The following is a 17,449-nucleotide window of genomic DNA, read 5'->3' as shown; positions in this document are numbered from 1 at the left end:
CTATTTCCTCCCCAACTTGCTCTTTGGTCATGGTGTTTTGTCATATCAATAGAAACCCTAATAAAACAACATGTCTGGTCCTCTGTGGATATATTATGGTTTCCATCTGAGTGTTTCTTGGGATCCCGAGAGTGCACACAAGTGGGTCTCTGACTCTTGTGCCTTCTCTTGGGCTCTTTTCCTTCTGTTTCCTTTGTCTTGTCCAACTGTGATGTGATTGTTTTTGCTTTATCTTATTATATTTTATTTTGTGATATTTTTAAAAAAGTGAATGAATGAATGAATGAATGAAAACCGAGCCACCAGAATAAATGTTAACAATTGAAACCATATTTTATACCAGCTTGTAAGAGAGAAAATCAGTTTTCTCCAATGGAGTGACACTGGTTCTATCAATTACCTCAGGGCAGGCCTCATTTTCAGGGGTAGTTGACCAACATATATAGAATACACAGTTTTTTTGTTTGTGCTTTTATTTGGTTATAGTTTGGTGGTTTTTTTTTTCTTTTTGGGTGTAATTTTGTTTTTTTGATTTTGTTGTTGGGTTGAGAGTTTTGTGGGGTTTGTTTAAGAAAGAACTTGAAGTAGGGTGAGTAGGGTGGGTAGGGAAGGGGAGAGTATCTGAAAGGACTTGGGGTAGGGGAAGAATAATATCAAAATATATTTAAATTTAAAAGCTGGTATGAATAATAAAAAATAAATAAGTAATTTTAAAAGCTAAGATAAAAGGGAAAATAAGTAGGTAAATTTGTAAATCATAATGAAAGGGGAAAAGAATTACCTCAATAAAAACAACTTAATAGGAAAGGGCTCATTCTGACTCACAATTCCCAGGCTGGGAAGTCCAACAGCAGGGAAGTCCAACAGCAGGGGACAGAGAGAACCAGCCATGTTATACCCACAGTCAAGGGGAGAGAGCAGTGAAGTAATGAACACACCTGCTCGGCTCATTGTCTTCATTCTTACGCAGTTCAGGAAGATGAGGAAATAGTACCACCCACACTGAGTATATTTCCCATATCAATTAATGTGTCAGTGTAATTACCAATGAATGTGGTATTGCAACATTATGAAAAGATTTCTTACTTTCTAAGAAACTGTAACTTTTGCTGGACCTCACACTAGAGTTAATAATACACCTTGAGGTCGCTGAAGATTTGAGACTGCTAGCCTCCTGTGCACCCAGCCTGTTTATTCATACTGCTTGTAAGACAATGATTCTCAACCTGTGGGCCACGACCCCCATTGCAGTTGAACGATGTCTTCACAAGGGTCGCATATCAGATATTCACATTATGATTCATAACAGTTGCAAAAATACAGTTATCAAGTAACAACGAAAATTATTTTATACTTGGGGGTCATCACAACATGAGGAACTGTATTAAAGGGTTGCAGCAATAGGAAGGTTGAGAATCGCTGTCTTATGAGAACAATGAAATCATCAGCCTTACTGGTCTTGGATTTCCTGTCTAATCAGCATTTACAAACTAAGCTAATGCATAGCTGAACTGTTATGTGCTCCGAGCTATCACTAACTCATTTAATTCTTGCATTTATAAACACACCCGCAGGCAAACTTGATCTAGATAATCCTTTTGAAACTTTCTTCCCAAGTAATTCCAGGTTGTGTCAAGCTGACAATTGAAACTAACAATCACAGTGTCCAATCTACTTTTTGTTCTATAATCTTCCACTTAGAGATGAGTCTATTCCTGTAAACTTGATCTGAAGCAATACAGTGAATGTTTGTTCCAAGAAAACCACAGTCATAGCTCACCAACCCCCTACCAACAGACTGACGCACATATTTCAAACCACAGAGACAAAAAAACAAATCTTTTAAGTAATAATAAGGGATGATTAAAGCTTAACACCTTCTAAAAAGGAAACTCTTTGATGTTGATATTTAAACTTCTAGACTCGTACGAAGTCCCCCATAAGGTTTGACAGAGGGAAAACAACCCATTCTACCATCCAAATATTATTTCCATAATTCTGTTTATTATATTCCTGAAAGAAATATAGAGTAACTTAAATTTAATATAGTCATCATCACCACAACCATTTTGTAACAAGTCATTTTCAAAGCAGTGAGAAGAGGCAGAACACAGACAGCCCTGTCTGCTGCTAGGGTTCATATCCATCCTCGTGTTCAGACAAGGTCCTGCAAAGCCAGATCAGGACACGACCCCCTCCTCTCCTCAACTTCCATAACTCACTGTTTGCCTCTCAGGCTTCTAATCTTTGTAAGGTGGCATGCCTAGAACATATGTCAAAACCACATGTGGCACACAAATTTCCCGCTAGTTTACCCCTTTCAAGACCATCATTACAAGTTCAACCATGAAACTAGGTAGTCGGGCGTGTGCCACCGTGTCTGCTTCTGAAAACCTGGCCTGTGGGCCAGCACCTAGTTCCTTCCTTAGCTCACTCAGAGGCGTGTCCCCCTAAAACTGCAACACAAAGATGCAAGCAGGATTCTGGAGCAGGCAGCTTCCCGGCTGGAGCTGTGACATCAGCTCCCCTCCACCTCCATGATATTTTTTTTAACCTTGGACTGAAGCACCCTTTCTTTCCTAGGTTCTCCAGCCTGCTGTTGATTCCTGCAGATTTGACCTTGACAAAGATCATAATCACGGCAGCTAATTCCTTCCTCTCCTCTCCTCTCCTCTCCTCTCCTCTCCTCTCCTCTCCTCTCCTCTCCTCTCCTCTCCTCTCCTCTCCTCTCCTCCCCTCCCCTCTCCTCTCCTCTCCTCCCCTCTCCTCTCCTCCCCTCTCCTTTCCTCCCCTCTTCTCCCCTCTCCTTTCCTCCCCTCTCCCCCCCCTCTCCTTCTCTCCCATTTCCTCTCCTCTTCTCCCCTCTCCTTTCCTCCCCTCTTCTCCCCTCTCCTTTCCTCCCCTCTCCCCCCTCTCCTTCTCTCCCATTTCCTCTCCTCTCCTCTCCTCTCCTCTCCTCTCCTCTCCTCTCTCCTTTCTTCTCCTTTCCTCCCCTCTACCCCCCTCTCCTTCTCTCCCGTTTCCTCTCCTCTCCTCCCCTCTGCTCCCCTCTCCTTCCTTCCCATTTCCTCTCCTCTCTTCTCTTTCTCTTCCCTCCCCTCCCCTCCCTCCCCTCTCCTTCCCTCCCTTCCCTCCCCTCTCCTTCCCTCCCCTCTCCTTCCCTCCCATTTTCTCTCCTCTCCTCCTCTCTCCTCTCCTCCCCTCCCCTCTCCTCTCCTCTCCTCTCCTCTTCTCTCCTCTCCTCTCCTCTCTTTCTCTTACCTCCTCTTCCTTCCCTCCCATTTCCTCTCCTCTCCTGTCCTCTCCCCTCTCTTCCTGTTCCCCACACACTAAGCAAGAGTTTTGACATTGAACTATGACCCCCAACTCCTCTCTCCACATTCACCCAAATCCACACAAACATCCCATTAGCTCTGTTTCCCTGAAGATCCCTGACTTATCCAAATATGCTTAATACATCACAAGTTTAGTTGGCGATTTCATGGACTTAGCTACTATTAATATTTCCCTAAACCTCAGAAATCCCTTCTGAACAGGTTGGTTGGCCTCCCCTGCTGTGTGGCCCTCAGGAGGTTACAACCTTCACACCACGGGAAACAATGATGATAATTCACATGAAGTTGCTGCTTTCCCTCAGTTTTCATCCCCAGAAAAAGCAAGCGGTTGAAATTTGTGGTTAATGCCCATCTTTTGATGGCAGCAGGAAGGGGAAGTCTCATGGCTCTGCTGCTTCAGCAATCCAACTTGTGATCATGGGGAAGTCTGCCTTAAGACGAGGAAGGACGGAGAAGCATGGGAAAAGCACGTAAATATCTGTGAACCAGAACGTCCTTAGTCGTTATAGCAAATCCCTGGAGCAAACCTTGTCTAACGTCCGTCAGTTCTTTCCAAGGAGTGGTGTGTCTCAACACAGACTTAGTCTCACTGTGCCCTTTGCTTTGCAGCCTGACACTGCTGTCTTATTGAGCCATATAAAATTCTCTACAGCCAGTGTTACCTACCCCCAAACTTCTGTCCTCTCATGTCTCGCCAGAACTAGAGCACTGCCCAATACAATGGACACTTAGCAGGGTGGTTTAAAACCCTGACTGGCCTGGTCAACAGCAAAGACAACAGAATCCCTCCACTCCCACTCTCCGGCCCCTGACGTCCTGCTATTGTCTACCGGATAGCATGTGAGATAGACTCCTAGAACTGGAGATACAGCTTTACCAAGGGTAAAATTCCTAGCACCTGCCAGTGTTGTTATTTCCCTCGAAAGCCAACTTTGCAGCGTATTTCAGCCCTGCCCCCTAACATTCTGTCTGGCTCTTCCAGCTGAAGATCCACCATGTTGTTAGTGCAACGCTTTGGGTGGTGAGATGCGGGGCTGTGAAGGTCTAAAGCTGGGAGACCTTTAAAGAGAGGCGGTGCTATGTTATTGAAGGAGGAAGAAAATGGTGGTGATTACATGGTCTGGATCACCACTGTTAATCAACAGAGTGACAATCTTTCTACAACTTTCTTTCTCCTTTCTTTCTTTCTTTCTTTCTTTCTTTCTTTCTTTCTTTTCTCCTTCCTGCCTTCCTTCCTTTCTTTTGTTCTTTCTTTCTTTTCTTTTCTCCCTCCCTCTCTCCTCCCCTCCCTCCCTCCCTCCTTCCTTCCTTCCTTCCTTCCTTCCTTCCTTCCTTCCTTCCTTCCTTCCTTCCTTCTTTTCTTCCTTGCTTTTTTTTTAAACCAGGAAATACACTAATTCTATTAGAACAATAGCAACCAAAAGTTTCCAATAACATGCAGCCAGGGCCACCTGGAAACTGTCACAAGACATCTCAGGTCACATTACTGTTCTGACAGCTCCAAGCAACACTGAAGGTCAATCAAGGACAACTACCACCAGGAGCTCTGGGAAGCCAGGCTTTACACTGGGGGCAGCTTAAAATTGTCAAGGCCTCAGACTGAAGACTGAGAGGATGCAAGTTGTGTTTTGAAGCCTTTGCTACGGAAAGAATATATCAAGCAAGGTAAGGAGCGGAAAATCACTTCTCCAATTTAAAACAACGAAAGAAGAAAAAAACAGCCACAATTACGAATTAACCTAGGACTATTTCTTCCATAGTCTGTCTTGGTGCTCTATAAAGACCCATTTTTCATCCCCACCCTCCTGGGTGTAGGAAAGAAAGGTTAACAAGAGGGTAGGGCACTAGCAGACGGTCCTGGTGACACTCTGGGGCTCCTTCATTCCCTTTCTGCCTGCGCAGTAGGTTGTAGCATGATCAATAAAAACCCAGAGACAGAACTTGGGGTTTAACCTGAAGGTCAGCAGCTTGCCTGGCGTTCAGAGAGTAAAATAGCTACACGGATCAGCCTCACAGACCAGGCAGTGATGGCACACACCTTTAATCTCAGTAGCCACACTAGTTTGCCGTAGAAACTGGGTGGTTTGTGTCTTTAATCCCACTGTCGCACATCTTTAACCCCAGCCCTAGAGAGGAATATAGACAGGAGGAGACAGCTCTCACCCACAGTCTCATTCTGAGATTCCTGGAGGCAGGGTCGCCATTTCAGACTGGGGTAGAGATAAGAACCAGTGGCTGGCTATTTTGTTTTTCTGACCTTCAGGCAAGCTTTATTTATTAAAATACAAATGAAATATCATTACAGTAGGTATCTCTTTTGGTAGCTGCAGCAACTTGAAGGGGAAGAGATGGTGTTTACAGAACAGATCTGTCTTAGGCTTTCCCAAATTGACAAGCCTCTCTCAGTCCCCTGAATGGTGAATCAGAGACTGTGGGATCTCCACAGATCACAGTGTAGCTCTCGCAAGATCCATAGTTACCCTCATCACAAACGTGCACCAGGGCGCGGGGCTCACGAACCACGCCTTTGCCATCACCTTTTCAGTTTTCCAACAGCTGGCACAGATGGTACAGGCAGCCGTCTCCCCTAAGTTTCGCACCTATCAAGAAACCGAGGCACTTGCCAGCACACGGAACACAGGGGATTCTTGGAAATGCAGTATCTGTTTATCTTAATTCTACCTTAATCAAGCAAAATTTAAGAAGCAGTTACGGTGCGTCCAAAGGCGGATTTTCCATCACGAACGGTACCCGCCGTTCACATCTAATCGGTCACTGCAGGGGCTGCTGGCGTGGGAATGCAGCTGAGTTAGTGGCCTACCAGTGGACCGTAAATGCCTTCCATCTCGTCTGGTAAAGGAGCCACTCGTTTTCAGCAATAGACAGCCCAGTTTTCACCTGAGGGTGGGCTGCCTCCAGACTTTGCTCTCTCTGTTACTTCTCTGGCAATCACTAGGTGGATCTCAGAGGCTGCTTGCTCCTCCCTGCTGTAAACCATATCAGTTTCCATAATATGTTTCTTAGTCCCACGTTCAGACAGAGCTGTTTGTTTCAAGGGGTGCCCCAGTGATTGAGGCTTTGGGCTTATGACTCCGAGCCTCTTTAAGTCTCCTGACCTGTTTATGGTAGGCAGGAAATGCTCTATTATTAGGTTGGTGGCCTTGGCCGGTCACAGAGCTATCCATTCCTTTCTGTAGCAGGTGGCTTTGCCCAATAGCACTCATCAGGATCTCATCTTGAATGACGAGTGTTCAGGTTGGGCCGACAACCAAGGAGTGGGCTGTAGAGAAAGTGCACTGGGACCTAGGACTGGAAGAAAGCGACTAAAGCTATGACCAGCCAATGTAGTGGCCATAATTTTTCAGCACGTTCTCTCTCCCAGACTGACTCTCAAAGGCAGAGTGTAGTGACTGAGAGGGGGGAGGGGGGCTCACAGAGGTAGACCAGGGCCACACAGCTGTCAAATGGTGGGCCTGCAATTGGAATCCAGATAACGTTTTCCTTGCTCTTGGTTAACGCCTGTGTTCTGTGGCAAAGAAACTACGCAAATACCTCTTTAGGAAATGACACCCCTTATCTTGGACTTTTTAGAGACACAATGGGCAATTTTGTGTCCCCAAATGACACATTTTTTTTTGCACTTAAAAAAAAGAGAGAAAATCCAAATCACTCCTTTTCTTTGTGTGTAGGGTTGTTGTTGCGGTTGTTTTTAAATCTTATGATTGCATTTAAATTGTTCCTCCATATCGTTTTTTTTCGTTTGGCCTAAAAAGAGAGAACTCAAGTATATACACACACACACACACACACACACAACACATGCCCCATGCCCATTTTGTTTTATTTTGAGAGAGGACTTTGCTCTTCTGGCTAAGTATGAATTCCTGGACACTCCTCCAATCTCAGTCTCTGGACCAGCTTCAAGTCAACATCACCACACCCAGCTCGTTATGTTTAGGTTGCAGGAATATGTTTCTGTAGTCTTCTACCAAACTCAGAATATATTCCATCCTGAACCGGATGACTGAGGAGCTGGGTGGAGGGGCGGTGCTTGGTGGAGGGGCGGTGCTTGTTGGGTGAGCCAATCCAGGAGTTGCAAAAGACAGGAGCAGAAAGCTTATCCGGCTGGCACCTTGTTGCTTGCAGTAAACCGAAATGTTGAGCGGCAAGCATGCTTTGCAAATAAAGGAAACACACAGTTAAAAAGACCCCATCTTCTCTGCCACGGTTTGACAGTTGCAAGGTGAGAGGAGAAACTAGTTTCAAGATTAAGTTCAAAGGTCCCTTCCTATGCAAAGGATTTCCTGACTGCTCCCAGCCCACTGGGTTAGAACTGACATTACCCTGTAGAGATCTCACCAGCGGAGCGGGCAGCGTCTACTGCAATTCAGAAAGCTGCAGCAAATCTAACTCTTTATAAATAGCCCCTCCCCAAAGACTGTCTGGTATTCTCTTGAATGACAGCCAGAATTGTCATGACCACGTTAATGTCCTTTTCCCACACGATACATGTCCATGAAGACGACTGCTTTCAGCCATCATGTAGACATGGCCTTCTCATGCCCTCTGATTTCAGGTCAAAAGTTACGTTAGAAATATAGGTTCATACACACTCAGTGTAGTAATTCTCTCTTAAAGGTCTATGTGGTGATACATACCCATTCTCAGATCCTCTAGGAACTTAAAGGTTGGTTTAGGGGAGGGGCGTCTTTTCCTGCCCACTATTTGTCTCCTAAGAATCCTCATTAGAAAAGGATAAACTAGAGAAACTGGAGCCTGGGTGTTCTTATGCTGTTTGCTGACATGGGTGGTTGGATAGCAGTGTTGACACAGTAATAAACTGGGAGGGACATAAGAATGTCTGGTCATTTGTCCCCGTGCCTGCAGATTCAAGCAGTGTCTTTTCCAGCAGACAGCGAACAACGACCTCTGGAATGAGAGTCTTACAGCTCCGGCAAGGTCAGAGAAAACGTTCGTGGTCTATGCCGAAAGAGAAGGGCAGGAAGTCACAGACGGGTCCTTCCTCTTTCCTCAACTGTTGAAACACCACATTCTGCAGGTCCTGAACCCAACCAGTGGCAAATGCCTAAAATAAAAACCAAGAAAGTAACCTAAATCAAGAGGTGTGTGAAATGACGCAATGGAGATATGGCTCACCTGCAGAATTGCAGGCAACAGAGGAATATTCCTATATTTCTGCATAATTAAGGCTTTTTGAGAAAAGTTTCCCGATACATGGGACCTAAGCTAGACGATCAAGACTCAAAGTTAGGAATGATTACTAAAGGAGAATTCCAGAGCCATTTACCTCCTCCCCAAAGGTACCTGCATTTTCCTATCAAGGGTCAGGGGTGGGGGTGGTGAAGCCTCAGGACCAGAGATGACTGATTGGTATAAAGTTTGGAGCTCCAGTCTTATCTTCTTCGTAAAGAAATCGATTTATAAGCCTGATCATAAGCAGCCAGGTCTTTCTTTGTATTTCCACAAAGAATTTGTCTATATTAAGGAAGAAAATATTTCTCTTTATGTCTCAAAGAAAGTAGGTACCTCTTTCTTTAGGTGTAAATGTCCAGGCTGACTTTGGAAGGTACCCTTGCCTGCTATAGACACAAGTAGATCCAGGGTGACTGACACTTGGGGTAAGAATTTAAACAAGAGGAGTCAGGCCTAGCCACCCACACATATCTGTATCCTAGGCTGAGACAGGAGGATTAAGATTTTGCAGTTAGTCTAGTTTTATGACAGACTTTGTCTCCATAACAAATAAGCAAAGGACGAAACAAAGTCTCTTATTTGCTATAAATAAGAAATAATCTCCTTTAGAGACCATCACTGATGTTCAATATAACGTTCAATACAGCTATTAAACACTGAGCAAGAATGCATGCCCTCTTTCTCTCTGTTGATCAAATAAAACAAACCTTGTACTTGAATCCAATCACCAAACTACTAATGTAAGTAAGAAAAAATACACCCCTCTTTTGAACAGTTAGCTACCACATCATGATTTGGTAGCAGGTCAAAAATTCCTTTGCTCAGGGGAAAATGGATTAATTTCTGCTTTCTTTTTAAGACTCCCACTGGCCAACATCATTTCTGAAAATTTATGCTGCAGTTGATTAAGAACTATTTTAGGGTCAAAGCATTTATTTGGAGCGCCAGTCCCAAACTGATCAAATACTGATGTCAGTAAACTAATTTGTTTAATCATGCCCCAAAGCCATGTTTAAAAAAGCCTCTGCCTAGATGTCGGGGAAAGGGAAGAATGGAGAGAAATTTTAAAGCTTTGCAAATCAGAGCAGCTCTAGCTAGGAGGAGGCTCTTTGTCTGCAAGCAGTGAGAGAAAGAGAACAATGCCAGGCACAGGAGTGCTGAGTTCCCTTTCTGGAGTGGAGAGGCCATGGGGGGTTGAGGGTGATGTGCACTAAAACAGGAAGTAATGGGGCACTGGGGACAGACTGTTTGCTTCTTTAGGTCACTCAGTTCTTTGTCGCAATACTTTTTTTTCAACCCACTATTTTGACCGGTGCAGGGAAGAGTCTCGAAGCGCACGGGAGCTATCCTTTTTGGAAGACTGACCACATGGCTGCAAATTATGCGCACTGTGCTCTTGTAACTGCAAAGTTCCAACACTCCAGGTGACCAGGATGTTACAAAGGGAAAGCCAGCAGAGAAAAGTAACCAGTGAGCTAGTCTCAGGGAGTTCAGAGTACACAGCAGGTTCACCAAGCCTTCCAGCCCACTGCAGCTAGGACACCTTGACAAGGCCTTGTTCTTGCCCCCACTCCCCTCCTGCCCCATTTCCCACCCAAACTAGGGATCTTCTTTGCTTGCTAATTTTCTACCCTCTGTGCTTGAGTGGTAGCCTCTGCTTCTGTATTTTCTTTTTCTGCAATGTGGTTTACACCCCAACTCTTTCTCTGAAAGAGAACTTGCTTAGGATGGCCTGACACTGAGTGAGAAAACGAATGGCACAATGAATGGGAAAATCACCTTGATGATGGCTTCAACCAATAAGTATTTGTCAGAGACCAGCGTTGACAAGTGTACCACTTACCAGGGTAGGGGCATGAGGATTAGAATAGTTAGTAAAGGGTATGAAGACAAGAGTGGAAATAATAAAACAGAAAACAAGATAGTAACGGGAGGGAGTTCCAGTGAGTACTGAAATTGCCCGTGTTTAATTTTCATTTGTTTAAAATATCCCTGATCCCAAAAGGTAGGAACATAATAATAATAATAATAATAATAATATAATAAAACTGCATTAACATGATACAAGGAAATGAACATACCAATTGAAGGTCATATGTTATATCCACAGTTAAACATTCTGTTGCTAGAACAAAACAAGTCATGCTCACACCCTAGACCAAAACATTCTGTAGGCAAATCACTCCCTGGGTGGAATCCATTGTCATCTCCTTAAGGGGGTAGGAACTTGATTGGCTTCTTAGACTTTTGTTTGGGGTAAAAACATTTATTTTCCTCTCTGTGGCAAATGTGCAAAAGTGAATGGTCACAGACATTGACACAACAGCTCAATACCAACACTTATGACTTGGGTTTCCAGTATCTACAGTCGTCTATTTTTGTACATGGTATGTGTGTGGGGGGAGGGTTTAAGGGTACATAAGTGCATGCATGCTGTAATGGTAAAAGTAAAATGCTGTGGATCCCCAAGTGGCTGCAGCAGGCTGCGGGCCATGAGACCATGCACCAGGTCTCTGAAATCGCAGCAAACAGCAGGCAGCAGGTCCTGAGAACAGCCAGTCTCAGGCAGGGACGGTGCAGTTCCCTGAGTGGCTGTAGCAGGCCACTAGTCCCAGGCAGGGGCCGCGGGTGAGTGAGAGACCTCGATGGGGCAGCCAGTCCCACAAGGAGAGACAGACAGATGGGCACGCCACAAGCCCATGGTCTTCTAAGGCAGCTGGTTCCCGGGCAGGGAGTCACATGGTGGGCAAGAGACAGAGAGGTGGACAGGGACACCATGCAGAGTGAGGTTGGATATTTATTTAGTGGGTTCTGAAAGGGAAGTGGAGGAGGGGGAAGAGCAGAGAGAGGCAAAGAGAGACAGAGAGGGGGGAGGGGAGAAGTGGAGAGAAGGGAGAGACAGAAGCTTCTTCTTCAAGAGGGAGACTGAAAAGGAAGGGACTAAGGCTGGAAGCTGAAGATCAGCTTGCCTCAGTGGATGGGGGTGAGGGGTGGGTGTAGCTTGTCTCTTAAAAGGGCAGAGCAGACCATTACACATGTATATGCTCATTTGGACATGCAAGTGAGCATGCATGTGTGTTCATGGGCATAGGGAAGCCAAGGATCGATTGTAAGGTCTTCATCAATTATTCTCCACGATATCTTTTGAGATGGTGCTTCCCATTAAATCTGGAGCTCATCAGTTTGGCTAGAATGACTAGCCAATGAACTCCAAGGATCTGCTCCATCATTGGTGCTACAGACATTTGGCAACTCTTCTCTAAGAGAAACCGTATGGTAGGTGTCCGCTTCCAAAAGAAACCCAGGGCAAGTCACGCTCAGTACCTAGGGCTCCTCCCAGTACCTCTCACCTCACCCCAACCCTAAAGCTCTCCAGCCCTGGGACTGGCTTTCCTGCCCATCCCCCAGCTTCTCCTTCCTACATAAATCAGCCATTTGGGCCACTTTCTCTCCTAGTCCTCCCAGTCCTTCTCTCCCTCTTGGTCTCTTGGCTCCTGACTGGCTCACTTTTGACCCTTTGCTCCCCTGGCCTCTTGGTTCAAGGCTCCTTTCTTGGTCTGCTTGTCCTCTCCCGATCTCTCCACTTCTTTCTCCTCTTATGGTCAATTCAGTCTGGACCCCTACCAGATGCCCCTGGCTGTGGTCTCCCTCATATCTACAATAAAACACTTCTCCTCAACCAAATCTAGGAACGGTCATGTCCTCATTTTCATTCAGTGGGTAGCTTGCCCGTCCCACAAATAACTGACTTTGAGTCAGGGGATCAGATAACAGAATGACAAATGAGAGAAGTATGAGTCCCAAAAATAAATAATGCTTTTCTTAGCATCAGTATGATATGTAAACACTGGAAACACCTACCAGTGACCCCGTTATCTTATAGCCAACTATAAATTAAATAATATATGATTCCACCCTCTATCTCTTGGGGTTTTTTTCTTCTGTTTATTTGATAAAGATCAATGTGCTGTTAGATACTTGTGCAGGGGTAAGAGAAGTGGCAGTGAGGGAAACAAGGAGTTTGTCTTTCTGGTAAAATTTCTAGTAACTTTCAGTCAAAAGTTTAGTTTTCTAATAAAGAAAGACAAGTTAAAGAAATGTGTGTATGTGTGTGTGTGTGTGTGTGTTACACGTTTACCCACCTATGCATTTCTTACATCTCATATAAAATCCCTTTTTGTGTTCCTATAATCCTCTTGTATTCTCTGGTAATTATAAACACAATTTCAATAACTATTTGTGGTGACAGTGTCACCTATACTTATACAATTTGTTAAAAAAAACATAGGGTATATACAACACATGTACTTTGAGTGTATATAATTTGTAGTGAGCTCTCCAGATGGTGTTAAAGACTACATCAGACAGAAAGTTAGATACGGAGCAGTGTGCAGACAGAAGCCTGGGGAATACTGTGGAGTTAGCGGTATTGGCTATAATTTATAGACTGGGGAAGAGAATGTGAAACTCTGTCTCTCAAGCTCTCTGCTTTAAAGGGAAGCAGGCAAACATGCCTGCTCTGCTCAAGGGGAAGGAAATGCCAGTGCCTAGGCACAGTGTGCGTTGCTCATTGTTCTCACTGGATCATGCTTTATTTCTATGGTGCGGGAGAATTGTCTGTATTCTGTCAATCATATTTTAATAAAACGCTGATTGGTCAGGCAGGCAGTAGAGGCGGGAAAGCCAGACAGGACGTAAGGGTGGAGCAAAGAGACTGGGAGTATTCTGGGACACAGGAAGCCCTCAGCCATTCCTGCGTAGAACACCGAAGAGGCAACATGTAAGCTGTCACACTGAGAAAGGTACTGAGCCCATGTGGCTAACATAGATAAGGATAATGGGGTAATATATGTTATAAGAGTTAACAAGAAGCCTGACCTAATGGGCCAATCAGTTTATAACCTTATGGAGTCCTGTGTGTGATTTCTCTTTGGGAGTTGCCGGCTGTTGGGGTACTGGGCAGGACAGAAACCCCAACAAGCCAGCCCCCTCATGTTACATTTCTAAGCTTTTAGTTTATTTCATTTGGCTTATTGATTTCTTCGAAGCCATGCTAAGTGTGGCCTTCAAACCGTAGCTCCCGTCCTGAGCAGCAGTTCCATGTCCATTTAGCTTTGGATGATCCACCCTCACCTCAAATTTGTTTTCTTGGTTTAAAAACCTACCTGAGGCTACAGTGGGGACCATCATGCAGTTGGATATTCCCCAGTGATTAGGCATTGGAAGTGGCCAAAGAAACCAAAACACTGATCACTTATTCCTTTCTGTATTGGCTTCACAAAATTTGCATAATTGGATTTTTAAAATATAGAGAGTTTATTTATTTTTCTTCTAATTTTATTAGCTTGTAGAACCTACCCCTTGTCCCACCTCAACCTCCTAATTTAGCAGGCTACAACATTGTAACATCTTTGAGAAAAGATTTCCTGGACTACAGGGACAGCCCAGTTAGTAGAGTACTTGGGAAACATGCACAGAACCCTGGGATTGCACCGCAGCATTGCAGAAACCTGGCGTGATGATGCAAACCTATAATCCCAACACTCAGGAGGTGGGAAGATCAGGAAGGCAGGAAGATTGGAAGCTTAAGGCTACTAGTGAGTATGAAGCCAGACTGAGATACATGAGGTCCTAACTCAACCAACCAACCAACCAAGCAAGCAAACAAATAAACACCTTTTCAAAATTAAAATCTAGACTGAGCCACCCTCCAACCCCACCCACCATCCCCTACCACACGCACTTACGATACTTTAATCTCATTGTTCTCCTTGAGAACTGGCAAGGCTGTGGTACTGCCCTTTCAATGCATGTCCCTGAGTGGACGCAAGCTCCGTGGGGGTAGGTGCTATGTCTGCTTTGTTCAGGTCTGTATTTAAGCACATAGCTATCTTGGGTAGTCACAGAAGCATTCACGGCATTTAGTGAAAGCACAAGCATCCTCCGTTTCTGAGGGACAACAACACTGTTTCTGAAAGGATGTTCTGCTTTCTGCGTGTGTGGAGTGCTTGTGAACCTTTGTCCAAACCCTTCCTCAGAAATGGAAGACTTCGTCCCATCCCCCACCTGCCACCAGGAGCGCTGCCAGGAATCACCTCAGCTACCTCCTTCTTTGGGGAGGTGCTTCAGCTCAATTCACAGGAAGCCCCAAATTGTGTCCCCTTCTAGCTTGTGTTCAGGACTGGTAAGGCAGGGTTTCACTTCTCACACCCACCTAGGACACCCCTACTAGGTCACCCCAACTCCAGGTGCAGCTCGTGAGGTTGAGATGTCCTCACACATCAGTTCTTGCTCTGCTTCTTCCAACCTCCCTTTTACAGGGGTTTATTCCAGCAGCACTACCTAAGAGATATTCTGCACCTTGCTTTCCAATTCCTGTATCCACTACAACAGAGTCTGCAAATCACACAGTGTGGTCTAGCCTACTCTACACTCCTAAACAGCAAAGTGCAGTAATTTCTCCTCGCACCCACACAATGCCTAGAAATGCGATGTAGATCATAAGCAAACCAAAGGAAATAGACTTGCAGATGTTATAAAGTCTTCCTATTCCCAGGAGGGTGGTATTTGTACCTTTTCCAGAAATGCAGAAAGATCACCAATATCTATACTAACATTAAAGTCTAAGAAAAGCTAGGCTATGAGACTAACATATATAGCATGCTTTAGCTGGTAATTCCTAGTCTGTACAATGTCTTCATAACAGTTTGCTTAAAGACAGGACTTTCTTTCGTTCAGCAAAGACGGACTGAATGTCACGCGGAGATTTCAGCCTTATAGAGCTTGCATTCTAAGAAACAGAGAAAATCAAGCAATGTGTATATTATAGTGCGTGTGGAAGGATGGATGGAAATAGAAAACGCTTTACTGAGTGAGGTAACCCAGACCCAAAAAGAGAAATATGGTATGTACTCACTCATAAGTGGATTCTAGCCATAATTAAAGTCATTGAGCCTATAATTAGTGATCCTAGAGAAGCTAAATAAGAAGGTGAACCCAAAGAAAATCATATAGTTATCCTCCTGGATATTGGAAGTAGACAAGATTGCCAGGCAAAACTTGGGTGCACGGGGCTGTGGGGGGAGTGGATGTAAGGAGAGATAGGTAGAGAGAAGGGAGAAGGGGAGGATTCAGGAGAGCTTGGGGCAATGGGATGGGTGGGATGGAGGAAGGGTGGATATGGGAGCAGGGAAGTAAATATCTTAGTTAAGAGAGCCATTTTAGGGTTTGCAAGAGACTTGTCTCTAGAGGGGTTCCCAGGTCCAAGGAGAGGTCCCCAGATTGTTCCTTGGGCAGCAGAGGTGAGGGTGCCTGAACTGGCCTTGTCCCATAGCCACACTGATGAATATCTTGCATATCACCATAGAACCTTCATCTGGCGATGGATGGAGATAGAGGCAGAGAACCACACTGGAGCACTGGACTTAGCTCCCAAGGTCCAAATGAGGAGCAGAAGGAGGGAGAACATGAGCAAGGAAGTCAGGATCATGAGGGGTGCGTTCACCCACTGAGTCGGTGGGACTGATCTAATGGGAGCTCACCAAAACCAGCTGGACTGGGAGTGATGGAGCATGTGATAAAACCGGACTCTCTGAACATGGCTGGCAAGGAAGGCTGACTGAGAAGCCAAGGACAGTGGCACTGGGTTTTTATTCTACTGCATGGACTGACTTTGTGGGAGCCTGGTTTGTTTGGATGCTCACCTTTATAGACCTGTATGGAAGGGGGAGGACCTTGGACTTCTCACGGGGCAGGGAACCCTGACTGCACTTAAGACTAGAGAGGGAGGGGGAGGTGGGAAGGGGGAGGGTAAAAGGAGGCGGGGAGGAGGTGGAAATTTTTAATAAATAAATAAATAGGGTGGGATAAAGAGAATGGGAGAGTGGGTTGCAGTGTCTAAAATCTTTGCAAAGATGGTGATAAACAGGACAGAAGCGGGTGAGGCAGCTTGTTTGAGGATAAGTCTTAAGTAGTGTTTATATTAAGGGCAAGGGCACTAAGTGGATGTAAGAGAACGAGCGAAGCAAAGGGGCTAATCTCTTGATAAGAGACTATGTGATAATTTGCCATTTAAGTTAATTATTAAAATGGATATGCACGTTTGTGTGGATATGCACTTTTGTGTGTGTGTGGTAGTTGCTTGCTTTTTCTAAGAACGAAATGCTTACCCCAAGCACATTGGGTCTTGGGTGTGGGTGTCTGCACAAATAAAAACCAGAGGTTCAAGTTCCACAGACAAAACTGGCAGGAATTGGAGAAGGCTTTTTTTGAACTCTTCTGAAACCTCAGGCTCCAAGATGCCTAGATGGTAGATGGGTGAGATAAACATGGTGTCTGGGTTGTGGACCAAGACAAAGCTCTGCAACAAACCCAGAAAGAGGAATTGCAGAAGGTTGTATCAAGTTGAAAGAATATGGTAAGTTTTGGAGCAGAGTTTCCCCAGTATTCCAGAGGCCAGGTCCTGAATAGAGACAAGGCACGTATAGCTTCCAGCCTCGGGCTAGTCCACTCCTCCAACACGCCTGCTCTTTCCGCTCACGCCTGCCAAGACAGACCTCGCAAAGACAGACCTCGCCCAGCCAGACCTCGCCCTTTCCCGGCGTTCCAGTTCACTTTTGACCCATCTAAAATCCGCCTACGACCCGCCTTCTCGTGGAGACCCCGCCCCCTTCCCCACGCTCCAGTCAAGGCTTACGAATCACGTATTGGTCCCGCCCCTCTGCCCAGACCCCGCCCTGACTCCGCCCCCGACGGGCCGTCTCTACCTTTGTTTCTACCCTTCGCCCTGCCAAGGCTCCTCCTCCTCCCGCTAAAGTCACGCCCCTCAGGGACCGGAGTCTTTGACTTTGGTCCCGCCCATCCCTCCGGACCCGCCCCCTACGGGTTTAAGCGCTGCGCTG

At 45.4% G+C, this 17,449-nt stretch overlaps 1 long non-coding RNA gene across 1 annotated transcript in view; it reads left to right on the top strand.

The window, feature by feature from the left end:
* LOC146895828 (uncharacterized) overlaps nt 1-9,748 on the top strand; it is a 44,902-nt gene extending 35,154 nt beyond the window's left edge. The window contains exons 2-3 of the long non-coding RNA XR_015001667.2: nt 4,834-5,000; nt 8,223-9,748. This is a non-coding gene — a long non-coding RNA (uncharacterized LOC146895828). The remainder of the gene's footprint in view (nt 1-4,833; nt 5,001-8,222) is intronic.
* Nucleotides 9,749-17,449: the final 7,701 nt, after the last annotated feature.

The sequence above is a fragment of the Myodes glareolus genome, chromosome 1, assembly GCF_982192425.1.
Source record: "Myodes glareolus chromosome 1, mMyoGla1.1, whole genome shotgun sequence".
In the NCBI taxonomy this organism is placed as follows: Eukaryota; Metazoa; Chordata; class Mammalia; order Rodentia; family Cricetidae; genus Myodes; species Myodes glareolus.
This window is presented reverse-complemented; position numbering and strand designations above follow the sequence as displayed.